Source organism: Carcharhinus amblyrhynchos, chromosome 18, assembly GCF_965287045.1.
Source record: "Carcharhinus amblyrhynchos chromosome 18, sCarAmb.v2.hapA, whole genome shotgun sequence".
NCBI classification, from domain to species: Eukaryota; Metazoa; Chordata; class Chondrichthyes; order Carcharhiniformes; family Carcharhinidae; genus Carcharhinus; species Carcharhinus amblyrhynchos.
This window is the reverse complement of record NC_137341.1, coordinates 20,904,154-20,917,754: the sequence shown is the minus strand read 5'-3', so window position 1 is coordinate 20,917,754 and position 13,601 is coordinate 20,904,154.

Sequence of the window (13,601 nt, the reverse complement as noted above, 5' to 3'; positions counted from 1 at the left end):
ACAGAGCACTAATGAGACCAGATAAGTATTGATCACCTTACTGAGAATATAAATGCGTTGGAGAATGTTCAGAGAAAGTTTACCAGAATAACTGGAATGAGCAGTTTTCTTATGAAGAAAGGGTGGACAGGCAAGGCTTTTACCTGCTGGGTTTATAAGAGTAAGAGGAACTTAATTGAAACACAAGAACCTGAGGGGTCTTGACAGGGTAGATGTGGACTAGATATTTCCTGTTGTGGGTGAATCTAGAACTAGGATCACAGTTTAAAAATGAGTCATCCATTAAAATTGAAATGAGGCAAAACCTTTTCTTGAGTTTGTGAGTCTTTGGGACTCTCTTGCTGAAGAGATGATGGAAGCAAAGTCTTGGAATATTTTTAAGGCAGAAGTGGATAGATTCTTGATAGGTTAGCGGTGGCAGGCTGGATGCAGTTTTGAGGTTACAGTCAGATTAGGCATACCTTATTAAATGATGCAGCAGGCTCAAGCACCAAAAAATTGCCTTCTGCAAATGTTTGTATGTATGAAGCATCATACTGCAATGGGTTTGCCTCTATGGGAAGAGATCCAAATGTGTTCATACCTCGTTTTCGAAAGCAGAAGGATGAAAGACGAGGATTCCTCTCTCAAATCCAAGTCTGGATCCTCAAATAGCTATGGGTGTAATGAGAACAGCAATTGTGGCACCTCAGTGTTGGCTCCTCAGAAATACCTGTTTAATATCACTTGTGTTAAATTCATAGCCCCAGCCTATCCTTCTCATAAAATCCTGCACTGATGACAATCCCACCCAGCCCCTATCCTCATAACGCCACATATTTAGCCTACTAATGCCCCTAATGTTGAAAAATCCTCCCAACATTTACCCTGTCAAGTCCCTTAAGAATTTTTGTAATAAGATCATAAAAAATAGCAGCAGGCAAAGTCCATTGAACCAGTTGCATCATTCTGTAAAATCACTAACTTATGTAATTGTGCCCTTAATTCCACAATCCTGCTGCTCTTCAGCTTTGACTCCCTTGTCAATCAAGAATCTGTCAACTCAGCCATGAATATATTCAAGTGACCTAGCTTCCACTATTCTATGTAGAAGAGAATACCAAACATTAACCACCCTCCAAGAGAAGAAATTCCATTTCATTACTATCTTAAATGGATGACCCCATTATTTTTAAACTGTGGCCCATTCTTCTAGATTCCCTCATGAGAGAAAACATCCTTTCAGCATCTACTCCCTCAAGGCCCCCATGGTCTTGTGTTTGAATAAGGTCATCTCTCGTTGACCCTGCTCAATCTTTCCTCAAGGCAACTCTTTCATCCCAGGAATCAGTCTCTGCCATTTCATCATTTACCATTTTTACTTATTTAAACTGCTTCCAACGCAGGCATATTCTTCATTATGTAAGGAGACCAAACTGTACAGAGTCCTCCAAATGCAGTCTCATCAATGCCCTGTACAGTTGTTCCTCATGTTCCAAACTATTATATTGTGTCCCCTCTTGCAATAAAAGCCAACATTTCATTTGCTTCCTAATCACTTACTCTAGCTACATGCTAATTTTGTGATTCATGTACAAGGACACTTAGATTCTTTTGTACTATTGCGATCTTTCCAGAATTGAGGGGAATTTAGAAGATTACAACCAATGCTTTCACTATCTCTGCAACCACTTTAACATAAAAACACAAGAAATAGGAGCAGGAGTAGGCCATCTAGCCCTTTGAGCCTGCCCTGCCATTCAACAAGATCATGGCTGATTTGAAGCGGATCAGTTCCACTTTCCTGCTTTCTCCCCATAACCCTTAATTCCCTTGTCTATCAGAAACCTATCTACCCTTGACTTAAATATATTCAGCGAGGTAGCCTCCACCACTTCAATGGGCAGACAATTCCAGAGACTCACCACCCTTTGAGTGAAGAAGTTCCTCCTCAACTCTGATCTAAACTGCGCCCCCCCCCCCCCCCTTATTTTGAGGCTGTGCCCTCTAGTTCCACTATCCTTTCTAAGCGGGAAGAATCTCTCTACCTCTACCCTATCTAGCCCCTTCATTATCTTATATGTGTCTATATGATTCCCCCCTCAGCCTTCTAAACTCTGAGTACAGACCCAGTCTTATTCACTCTCTCCTCATAGGCTAGCCCCCTCATCTCCGGTATCAGCCTAGCGAACCTTCTCTGTACTCCCTCCAAGGCCAACATATGCTTTCGTAAATGCGGTGACCAAAACTGCACACAGTACTCCAATTGTGGCCTCACCTGTGCCCTGTACAGTTGCAGCAAGACCTCCCTGCTTTTATATTCTATCCCCCTTGCTATAAAGGCCAACATTCCGTTAGCCTTCTTGATCACCTGCTGCACCTGCAGGCTGGATTTTTGTGATTCGTGCACAAGGACCCCCAGGTCCCTCTGCACCATAGCATGCTGCAGCTTTTCGCCCTTTAAATAATAATCCCTCCTACTATTATTTCTACCAAAGTGGATAACCTCACATTTGCTAACATTATACTCTGTCTGCCAGGTCCTCGCCCACACACTCTAGCCAGGATGCAGGCCAGTGTCAGTGGACTTGACAACCTTCAGTCCCATTAGTATTACTAGTACTTTTTCTCCAGTGATTGTCTTGTCTCCCTTTTGCTCTTGCTTTTCCACTATTGGGATTTTTTTTGTCTTCTGTGATGATGGAAAATACTTATTCAATGTCTCTGCTGTTTCCTCATTTACCATTATTATTTTCACTGTTTAAGAAAGTAATACTCACTTATTTTCCTAAACTTTGTAGGAGCTTTTACTGCTTGCTTTTATATTGCATGTTAGTTTTCCCTCAGGTCATCCTTTCGTGGTTTCTACATCATAGAATCCCTACAGTACAGGAGGTCATGTAGCCCATTGAGTCTGCACCGAGTAGTTTACACAGGCCCCATCCCTGTAATCCCACATATTTTCCTCAGTCTTTTGACCTACCAGTAATCTTTGCAGAATTGCACAGCTTGTTTCTAATGGTACTGTTACGATAACAGTTGATATTATGGTCTCATAACACAAAGTCCCTTTAAACACATGGACTGGCTGTACCAAACCACACATTCCACTCTGAACCCAAGTTAGTGTCTGTGGATTTCACCTCAGAATCCTCCCAGATGATTGTTACATGAGAATTTCCAAACTCCTCAAAAAAATGTTTTTGCACAACTATGCTTTCCATCAGCAGTCTGCATTCCAAAATCCAATCTAGATTTTCCAAATGAATCTTTTAAACAAAGCTTCCATTCCACTTTTAACAAAGAATCCAGCATGCAGGATTTTCAATTCCCCCTTCAGGATTTCTTTGGGTTGTTGTATAAACTGTTCACAATTGTTTTATCGATTGATTCCTAGACTCTCTAGAAATGTCATGTGGTGTGGTGATTATCCCTGGAAGGGCAACACAGCAGAAAATGGTCACCTGGCTTAAGGGACTAATAGTGGCTGAGAGTGGGTAATCACCTGAGGGGGTGGAGTCCCATCTTGGGTTGAAGACATTTAAAAGATATATAGGATCAGAGATAGCCAGTGGGCTGCCAGTCTCTACAATTTTTCCTTGTCAATAAATAACTTCTTTGTTCATGGTGAAATTTCTGAGCATTCATCATTACACCCAGTCTCTCTGTAAATGGTATCAAACTTTTGATTTGCCTCTGAAGTCTGGTCTCCCACTTTACTTTGTCTGCTTTCCCTTCAATTCTTCTCTCAGCAGTAGTACCAGGTTCTCTATTCTCTTAATTTCAGAGTTAAGACAATCTTTGTCTCAATTCCCTGATTGCCTGGCCTGAATCTGGTTCTTTAGGAAGGCTGCCTCTTTTTAATTCCTTTACCTGTCCAGCTTCCAGCAGAGTTGAGAGATGTTCACTCACTCTGGGACGGAGCCAAGCTGGGACAGATCGTGAGACAGCTGGGTAAAGATAAGAGTATAAGTATTTCGGGGATTTGTGACCTTCATTCTGGGAGACAGCAAGACAGCCAGATAAAGGTAAGACTTTGTTTATTTCATAAAAAAACAGTAAAAGAACATTACAGGAGACTATGACCTGATTGATCGGAAGGGAGTTTAGGTTAAAGTTGAAAATCTATTGAGTTTGATTTAAATTACAGTTTTTAATTTGACTTCAGATCGAGGGATAAATAATCAGTTTAAAAAAAAAACTAATTAAATAGTATAGGAGACTAGTGTATTTAGCTATTAATATTTATAGTGGAAATCTAGCACCAGGGACTGTATAGCTAATTATAATCTAAATATTAAAGTGTTTGATTTGTAAATTGTAAAATTACAAATTTATTTGTAAATAAATTCATTAGTTGTATAAATGTCAGTCGATGGGGTAAAGTGCTTCATCTGTGAGATGTCGGAAATCCGTGAGGCTTTGAGCGTTCCAGATAAGTACATCTGCAGGAAGTGCACCCAATTGCAGCTCCTCACAGACCGCATGGATTGATTGTAGCAGCAGTTGGATGCACTTAGGAACATGCAGGTGTGGAAAGCGTCTTAGATGGGAGCTTTAGAGACATGGTCACACCCAAGGTGCAGGCAGATACATGGGTGACCGCTAGAAAGGGCAGACAGTCAGTGCAGGAATCTCCCTCTTTAACAACTTTACCGTTTTAGATACTGTTGGGGAGGGATAGCCAATCAAAGGAAAACAGCAGCAGCCAAGGCAGTGGCACCACAACAGGCTCTGTTGTTCTACGCCTTGACCCTCCCTTCAGAAGAACAATAGTTATAGGGGTCTGTACAGTCAAGGACGCACACAGGTATTTCTATGGCTGAGAAAAAGACTCCAGTATGGTGTGTTGCCTCCCTGGTGCCAGGGCCAAGAATGTCTCTGAACAATCATGGGACATTCTGAAATGGGCAGGGTGAATAGCAGAGGTCGTAGTACGCATTGGTACTAATGACATAGACAGGAAAAGTGACAAGGTCCTGCAAGGGGAGTTAGGTAGTAAGTTAAAAGAGGACCTCTAGGGTTGAATCTCAAGATTACCTCCTGTGCCACATGCCAGTGAGACAGAAAGACTGTCTTAACTCTGAAGGTAATAGAATAGAGAACCAGGTACTACTACTCAGGAGAATTCAAGGGAAAGCAGAACAAGTGGGAGAGCAGGCTTCAGAGGCAAATCAAAAGTTTGATACCATTTACGGAGAGTCTGGGTGTAATGATGCATGCTGAGAGACTTCATCACAAAAAGGGAGACAGTACAACTAAATGGATAAAGAACTGGTGCAGGAGGGAGGGGTTCAGATATCTTGATTATTACAACCTCCTGGGAGAGGTAGGACATATAAAGAAGGATAGGGTACACCTAAGCTGGAGGAACACCAATATCCTTGCAGGTAGATTTGCTAGAGGGTTTAAACTAATATGGCAGTAGGTTAGCAGGAGAAATAACAGAAGGAGAGCTACAGACTAAGACCAGTAAAATTAAGAGGAAGAGCGGGCAGGGAGCAGTTGATGAACACAATGGAACTGATGATCTGAAGTTCATTTGTTTTAACGCGAGGAGTATAACAGATATGACAGATAAACTTAGAGCTTGGATTATTACTTGGAGATATGATGCTGTTTTTACAGAGATGTGGTTGAAAGAAGGGCAGGATTGGCAAATTCCAGGATTTAGATGCTTCAAGCAGGATAGATAGGGCAGTAAAAGGGTGGGGGAGTTGCATTACTGGTTAAGGAGAATATGATGTGGATATGCTGGCGTTGGACTGGGGTAAACACAGTAAAAAGTCTGACAACACCAGGTTTAAGTCCAACCGATTTATTTGATAGTAAACTCAAGCTTTCGGGGTTTATCCCTTCGTCGGGTGAATGGAGAGTTCTGGCCTCGGACAGAGCATATAAAGCACAGACAGTTTACAGATTACTGATTAGAATGCGAACCTTTACACCTAACCTTCTGTTCAAGTCCTAAAGTGGCTGACAATGTGAGTGGAAGGAGCACTGATCACAGGTTAAAGAGAAGTGTATTGTCTCCAGACAGTACAGTAAGTGAGGTTTTGCAAACCCAGGCAAGAAACGGGGATTACAGATAGTGTGACATGAACCCAAGATCCCTGTTGAGACTGTCCTCATGTGTGCAGAACTTGGCTATCAATCTCTGCTCAGCGACTCTGCGCTGTTATGTGTCGTGAAGGCCACCTTGGAGAATGCTTACCCGAAGGTCAGAGGCTGAAGGCCTGTGACTACTGAAGTGTTCGCCAACAGGAAGGGAACAGTCTTGCCTGGTGATTGTCGAGCGATGTTCATTCATCCGTTGTCATAGCGACTGCATGGTCTCCCCAATGTACCATGCCAGCAGGATTAAGGAAAATCCCAAGGCTTTTTACACAAATATAAAGAGCAAGAGTGCAGCCAGGGAGAGGGTGGGCCTACTCAAGGACAAGGGAGGGAATCTATGTGTGGAGCCAGAGGAAATGGCAGACTGGTGCAGTAGGTGTGAAGTTGCATGGGATCAAAGGTGAGCTGGCAAGGTGGATACAAAACTGGCTTGGTCAAAGAAGACAAAGGGTAGCAGTGGAAGGGTGTGTTTCTGAATGAAGGGCTGTGACAAGTGGTGTGAAGTCTCTCAAAACCAGGTTGAAGTCCAACAAGTTTATTTGATAGTAAACCCACAAGCTTTCGGAACGCTGTTCCTTCGTCAGATGAATGGAAAGTTCTTGACAAGTACATGAATGAGATAGGAATAGAGGGATATTGTCCCCGGAAGTGTAGGGGGTTTTAGTTAAGTCAGGCAGCATGGTCGGTGCAGGCTTGGAGGGCCAAAGGGCCTGTTTATGTGCTGTAATTTTCTTTGTTCTTATAAATCTCTTAAAACTATGTTTTTGTAACAGATACCATCCTTGGATTCCTTAGTTAGCCATGGATGGTACATAGTCTCGTACAGTCTTTGCCAGTGTAATATATTTTTTTGTTGAGTTATTAAATGTCTGACACTGTTGCTGTACAGTGTTTCCTTTTAACCTATTTGTCCAGTTCATGTTAGCCACCTGTGTCTTCATCCTGTTGTAATTGCCTTTAAGTTTCAGACCCAAATTGCACACCCTCAAACAATGCAGAAGAAGCAATGGTTGACTGGGGGGGCTTTTAAGGTAGGAAGGCTTTTGAGTTTGGAATTTTACTGAAATTGTTAGCAGTCGAAGGAGTGAGTGAAGAAGATCAGGTTATGATCGCTCTTGCCCAGAGGATTGTTTACCATGAGGTCATTAATTAATTCTGTCTTATTACATATTATGAGGTCTAAAACAGCCTGCTTCCTTGTTGGTTCCAAAAGTATTTTTCAATTAGGTCACTTCTCATATTTCTGTACTCTGGGAACCATAGACTTGATCTATTCTATTGGTGACTAGTGGAGTGCTGCAGGGATCAGTGCTGGGGCATCAGCTATTTACCATTTATATAGATGATCTGGAGGAGGGGGCTGAGTGTAGGGTGTCGAAATTTGCTGATGACACAAAGATAAGTGGAAAAGCAAATTGTGCGGAGGGTGTGCAAAGTCTGCACAGGGATCTAGATACACTGAGCGAATGGGCGAGGACCTGGCAGATGGAGTACAATGTTAGCAAGTGTGAGGTTATCCACTTTGGCAGAAATAATAGTAGGAGGGATTACTATTTAAAGGGCGAAAAGCTGCAGCATGCTACGGTGCAGAGGGACCTGGGGGTCCTTGTGCATGAGTCGCAAAAACCCAATCCACAGATGCAGCAGGTGATCAGGAAGGTGAATGGGATGCTGGCCTTTATAGCGAGGGGGATAGAATATAAAAGCAGGGAGGTCTTGCTGCAACTGTACAGGGCACTGGTGAGGCCGCAGCTGGAGTAATGTGTGCAGTTTTGGTCGCCGCACTTGCGCAAGGATATATTGGCCTTGGAGGGAGTGCAGAGGAGGTTCACTAGGCTGATACTGGAGATGAGGGGGTTGGACTATGAAGAGAGGCTGAATAGACTGGGTCTGTACTCGGAGTTTAGAAGGATGAGGGGGGAATCTTATAGAGACGTATAAGATAATGAAGGGGATGAATAGGGTAGAGGTAGAGAGATTCTTCCTGCTTAGAAAGGACAGCAGGACTAGAGGACACAGCCTCAAGATAAGGGGGGAGCAGTTTAGAACGGAGTTGAGGAGGAACTTCTTCACTCAAAGGGTGGTGAATCTCTGGAATTCTCTGCCCATTGAAGTGGTGGAGGCTACCTCGCTAAATATATTTAAGACATGGGTAGATAGGTTTTTGGTAGGCAAGGGAATTAAGGGTTATGGGGAGAAAGGAGGAAAGTGGAACTGATCAACTTCAGATCAGCCATGATCTTATTGAATGGCGGGGCAGGCTCAAAGGGCTAGATGGCCTACTCCTGCTCCTACTTCTATGTTCTTATTCTTCACAGAACAATCCCCTCATCGTAAGAATCAGGCTAATAAACCTTCGTTGTGTTCCTCTAGGGTAGATATGTCCTTCCTTAATTAAGTGGACCAAAACCAAGGCCTTGTACAATTCCAATAATACTTTGTTATTCTTATAGCCCATGCCTTTGTAAATAAAACTAACAAACTGTTTGCTTTCCGAATTGCTTGCTGCTCTGCATATTAATTTTCTGTGATTTGTCCACAAGGACATCTCGATCCCTCAAAGTACCATTATTTCCCAATTTCTCATCTGGACAACATCCTGGCTTGAGTTGATAAATGGCAAGTAACATTCGCACTATGTAAGTGTCAGGCAATGACCATCTCCAACAACAGAAAATCTAATCAAATTCTCCTGACAATCAATGGCATTATCTTTGCTGAATCCCCACTAAAAACATCCAAGGAAAGGGTGAGGTTTTCCATTAATGGAAACTGAACTGTACCAGCCATATAAATACCATGGCTATAAGAGCAGGTCAGAGGCTGGGAATTCTGCAGCAATAACTCATCTCCTAACTCACTGAATTCTGTCCACTATGTACAAGGCACAAGTCAGGAGTGTGATGAAATGCTCTCCATTTGCCTGGATCAATACCACACTAACAACCCTCCACCACCTAAAAGGACAAAGGATGGCAGGTGCATTGGACCATCATTGCCTGCAAGTTCCTCTCCAAGCAACACACCATCTATTTTAGAACCATATTGCCATTCCATCAGTCATTGGTCAAAATGCTGGAACTCCCTCCCTAATAGTATTGTGGGTGCTGCAACACCACATGGACCAGAGCTCTTCAGAAGATAGTTCACCCATACCCAAAAAGGAAATGAGGGATCATACAGATCGTGTGACATGAACCCAAGGTCCAAGTTGAGACCGTCCTCATGTATACGGAACTTGGCTATCAGTTTCTGCTCAGCGACTGCTGTTGTGTGTTGTGAAATCCGCCTTGGAGAACACTTACCCGAAGATCAGAGGCCGAATGCCCACGACCGCTGAAGTGTTCCCCAACAGAAAGCACACTCTTGCCTGGTGATTGTCGAGCAGTGTTCGTTCATCTGCTGTCATTGCGTCTGCATGGTCTCCCCAATGTACCATGCCTCTTGACATCCTTTCCTGCAGCATATCAGGTAGACAACGTTGGCCGAGTTGCAAGAGTATGTACCATGTACCTGGTGGATGGTGTTCTCACGTGAGTGGATGGTGTTCTCACGTGAGCAGATGGCATCCATGTTGATGATCCAGCATATCTTGCTGGATCACTGACATGGCGTTACTGTGGCAGGGCTGTGTGGTGTTGTGGTCACTGTTCTCCTGAAGGCTGGGTAATTTGTTGTGGACAACCAACTGTTTGAGGCTGTGTGGTTGTTTGAAGGCAGGCGGATGGCCTTGGCAAGATGTTCATCTTAATCAATGACATGTTGAAGGCTCTGGAGAAGAAATCATAGATTCTCCGCTCTGGAGAAGTACTGGATGGCGAAGGGTACTCTGTCCACCATCTCCCATCTTTGTCTCCTGACGAGGTCATAGAACAGTACAGTATAGTACAGGCTCTTCAGCCTTTGATGTTGTGCTGAGCTTTGTCCGAAACTAAGATCAAGCTTTCCCACTCCATCGTTCTGGTGTTCTCCACGTGCCTGTCAAATAATCGTTTGAAAGTTCCTAAAGTGTCCGACTCCACTATCACAGCAGGCAGTCCATTCCACACCCCAAACACTGAGTAAAGAACCTATCTCGGACATCCCTCCTATATCTCCCACCATGAACCTTATATTTATGGCCCCTAGTAACAGCTGCATCCACCCGAGGAAATAGTCTCTGAACGTCCACTCTATCTATTCCCCTCATCAGCTTGTAAACCTCTCAAGTCTCCTCTTGTTCTCCTCTGCTCTAAAGTGAAAAGGCCTAGCTCCCTCAACCTTTCCTCATCAGACCTACCCTCCTGACCAGGCAGCATCCTGGTAAATCTCCTCTGCGTTCTCTCTCCAATGCTTCCACATCCTTCTTATAGTGAGGTGATCAGAACTGCACACAATATTCCAAATGTGGTCCTGTACTGCTGCAGCATAACCCCACGTCTCTTAAACTCAAACCCCCTGTTAATAAACACTAACACACTATAGGCCTTCTTCATGGCTCTATCCACTTGAGTGGCAACCTTTAGAAATCTGTGGATATGAATCCCAAGATCTCTCGGTTCCTCCACAATTCTCAAAACCCTGCCATTGATCCTGAAATCCACATTAAAATTTATCCTACCAAAATGAATCACCTCACACTTATCAGGGTTAAACTCTGTGTGCCATTTTTCAGCCCAGCTCTGCATCCTATCACTGTCTCTTCGCAGCCTACAACAGCCCTCCATCTCATCCACTACTCCACGAATTTTGATGTCATTAACAAATTTACTGACCCGTCCTTCCGTCCCCTCCTCCAAGTTATTAATAAAAATCACAAATAGCAGAGGACCCAGCCCTGTGGTACACTGCTAGTAACCACTTTCCAGTCTGAAAATTTTCCATCCACCACTACCCTCTGTCTTCTATGAGATAGCCAGTTATCCATGGGCCAAATTTCCCTCTATCCTACACCACCTTACTTTCTTCATGAGCCTACCATGGGGAACCTTATCAAATGCCTGCCTAAAATCCAAGTATACAACATCAACTGCTCTAAGAACATAAGAAATAGGAGCAGGAGTAGGCCATCTAGCCCTTCGAGCCTGCCCCGCCATTCAATAAGATCATGGCTGATCTGTCGTGGCTCAGTTCCACTTTCCCGCCCTCTCCCCATAACCCTTAATCCCCTGGCTTATCAAAAACCCATCAACCCACGTCTTAAAAATATTTAGCGAGGCAGCCTCCACCACTCAACGGGCAGAGAATTCCAGAGATTCACCACCCTTTGAGTGAAGAAGTTCCTGCTGAACTCCATTCTAAACTGCCCCCCCTTTATCTTGAGGCTGTGCCCCCTAGTCCTACTGTCCTTTCTGAGCGGGAAGAGTCTCTCCACCTCTATCCTATCCATCCCATTCAACATCTTATACGTCTCACGAGATCTCCCCTCATTCTTCTAAACTCTAACGAGTACAAGCCTAGTTTATTCAGCCTCTCCTCATAGCTCAACCCCCTCAACTCCGGCATCAGCCTAGTAAACCTCCTCTGCACTCCCTCCAAGGCCAAAATATCCTTGCGTAAGTGCGGCGACCAAAACTGCACACAGTACTCCAGCTGCGGCCTCACCAGTGCCCTATACAGCTGCAGCAAGACCTCCCTACTTTTATATTCAATCCCCCTCGCTATGAAGGCCAGCATCCCATTAGCCTTCCTGACCACCTGCTGCACCTGCAGGCTGGGTTTTTGCGACTCATGCACAAGGACCCCGAGGTCCCTCTGCACCGTCGCCTGCTGCAGTTTTTCGCCACTTAAGTAATAGTCCTTCCTACCATTATTCCTACCAAAGTGGACCACCTCGCACTTGCCAACATTAAATTCCATTTGCCATTTCCTGGCCCATTCGCCCAGCCTATCTAGATCCTTCTGCAGACTCTCCACACCCTCCGCGCAATTTGCCGTTCCACCAATCTTGGTGTCATCAGCAAATTTCGACATGATACACTCGGTTCCCTCCTCCAGATCATCTATATAAATGGTAAATAGCTGAGGCCCCAGCACCGACCCCTGGGGCACTCCACTAGTCACCAACCGCCAATCCGAATAGCACCCATTGACCCCCACTCTCTGCCTCCTATTTGACAGCCAATCCTCTATCCACGCTAACACCCTACCCCCAACTCCATGTCCCCTTACCTTCTGCAATAACCTCTTGTGAAGTACCTTGTCAAACACCTTCTGAAAATCAAGAAAGACCACATCCACCGGCTCTCCTCTATCCACCGCCCTAGACACATCCTCATAGAACTCCACTAAATTTGTCAGATACAACTTCCCCTTAACGAAACTGTGCTGCGTCTGCTCTATCAAGCAATTCCCCTCAAGATGCCTTGCTATTTCCTCCTTGATGATGGATTCTAACATTTTACCTACAACAGACGTTAAACTAACCGGCCTATAATTCCCTGCCTTTTGCCTGGCACCCTTCTTAAACAACAGCATAACATTAGCCGTTTTCCAATCTTCCGGCACTTCCCCGGAATCCTCATCTATACACTTAGTTACCTCCTCAAAGAATTTAATCAAATTTGTGAGGCAAGACTTATCCTTTAAGGATCCGTGCTGACTATCCTGGATTAAGCTGCATCTTTCCAAGTGGTCATAAATCCTGTTCCTGAGTACCTTCTCTATTAACTTACTGTGAGAAACGCAGCTCACAGTCAAACAATTTAGTCAAGTTCCGAAGGAGCAAGATATTTTATTTAACGTTCTTGCAAGACCGGGTGTCCAATAAAATAGGCACGCCTTACATCGAGTTTAAGCAGGGGTTTTATACTATTTTTACAAGCATATTGATCAATTACACAATACGTTGTTCTCCCCTAATTGGTGGTCACCATCCTATTTATGTGTTGTCATTCCCCTATTGGCTCAAGGTGCCCCTAGCCACAGGCTGTGCTGTATGTTGGCTCATGTCCCAAGCCCCTCTACTCCCCTCTAACCATATTTTCCTGTTATTGCAAGAGTGCATATTGTAGGGTTGATTCAATATCCTTACTTGATTAGTTCTCATGGGAACTCATCTGTCTTATCAAGAACTGTTAACAAGTCCAGTTCAGACTAGCTATATTCAGTCTTCTGCTAACATAATCACTGATGTTCTGACTATCTTGGTGGCCTTCAGCCTCCTGTAGTTAGAAAATATGTTCAGCTGCAGGAACCACACATCTTGCTTACCATTTGTTTCACAGTCCGGGCCCCCATACATTCCTACAGGAGATGGTGTACGTGCCTTCCTGCCCTCCACCCATTTGGTGTTGTCCCTACACAATAGGCAGTTTCTTCACTATTCTTGACTATAGCTCTATCTAGCCTCAGCAACTTTCATACCCTGTATTAGTGATTAAAACCACAGTTGTTCCCATAATGTGGGTTGGCAATATGCCGAATCGTAGGTTTTTGTCCTACTTAGTTTATTCTCATGAGATAACATTCATTCTCCCCTCATCCTTGCCCCATCCTGTGTTGTTTAAACCTCCCAACTTTTATAT